Raw genomic sequence first — 1,516 nt, 5'->3', positions numbered from 1 at the left:
AATACGAGTATGTTTGGCTTTGTAAGAAACTGCCAAACTGTTTTCCAAAGTGGTTGTTCTGTTTTACATTTCCACCAGCAATAAATGAGAGATTCTGTTCCTCCACATCCTTATCAGCAATTGGTATTGTCAGTTCTTTTGGGTTTTAGTCACTCTAATAGGTGTGTTGCATTATATCCTTATTTTATGTATTTTCTAACTATTTATTACAGTTTATTTTTATAATTAACAAACAATAATTGTACATATTCTTGAGGTACAAAGTGATGTTTTGATATATACAATGTATAGTGATCGGATCAGGGCAATTAACACATCTCAAACATTTATCATTCCTTTGTGTTGGGAGAATTCAATATCCTCTGTGTAGCTATTTGAAACTATGTAATCTCTTATTGTTAATTATAGTCATCCTATAGTGGCATAGAACACTAGAACTTATTATTCTTATCTACCTGTAATTTTGTATACTTTAACAAATTTCTCTAATGACAAATGATGATTATCATCTTCTCAATTGCTTATTTCCCATCTGCATATCTTTTGGGTAACGTGTCTGTTCAGATCTTTGACCCATTTTTAAATTAGATTGAATTTTTTTATTGTTAAATTTTAAGAGTTCTTTGTATAACTTGGATACTTACCTTTTATCAGGTATGTGTTTGCAAATATGTTCTCCCAGTCTGTAACTTGTCTCTTCATTCTCTTAACAGTGGTTCCAGCAGTTCAGAATTTTGGTGTTAATGAAGTCCAATATATCAAATTTTTTTATAGATCACACTTTTGATGTTGTACTTAAAAATTCCTCACAAAGTCCAAGGTCATGTAGACTTTATCATGTATTATCTTTTGTAAGTTTTATAGTTGTTGAATGTTTTGATACATTTTACTGGAAGTTCCAGCCAGGGAAATAAGGTAAAAAAAAAAAAGGATGAAAGAAAGAGAAAAAGAAAAAGAAAGAGAGGAAGAAGAAAAAGAAATCAAGAAAAAGAAGAAAGGCATCTAGATTGGAAAAAAAGGAATAAAACTGTCTTAATTTGCACATATATGAGTGTCTACATAGAAATTTCAAAGGATGTATAAAATGGCAACTAGAATTAATAAGTAAATTTAGCAAGATCAATATAAAATAAATTGTATTTCTGTATGTTAGAGATGAACACTTGAAAATATAAATTTAAAAATTCCACTTATGAAAGCATTATAAATACAAAATACTAACAAAATATATTCTAAGATTTGTAAGCTGTAGTTATAAAACATTATCGAAGGGTAACAAATAAGCACTAAATAAATGAAGTGATATATCTATAAATCTATAAATTCATTGCAACCCATTGAAAATATCAGCAGGCCTTTGTGGAAGTCAGAAAGCTGATTCTAAAATCTATATGGAAAGGTAAAGGACTTAAAACAGTTAAACATTTTTCTTTAAAAAACATAATATTCCTTATGAAATGAGGAATATTTCTTCCTCATTTCAAGACTTACCATAAGGCAACAATAATTAAGACAG

The sequence above is a fragment of the Macaca fascicularis genome, chromosome 2 (assembly GCF_037993035.2).
Source record: "Macaca fascicularis isolate 582-1 chromosome 2, T2T-MFA8v1.1".
Taxonomy (NCBI): Eukaryota; Metazoa; Chordata; class Mammalia; order Primates; family Cercopithecidae; genus Macaca; species Macaca fascicularis.
Note: the sequence above shows the minus strand (reverse complement) of the source record.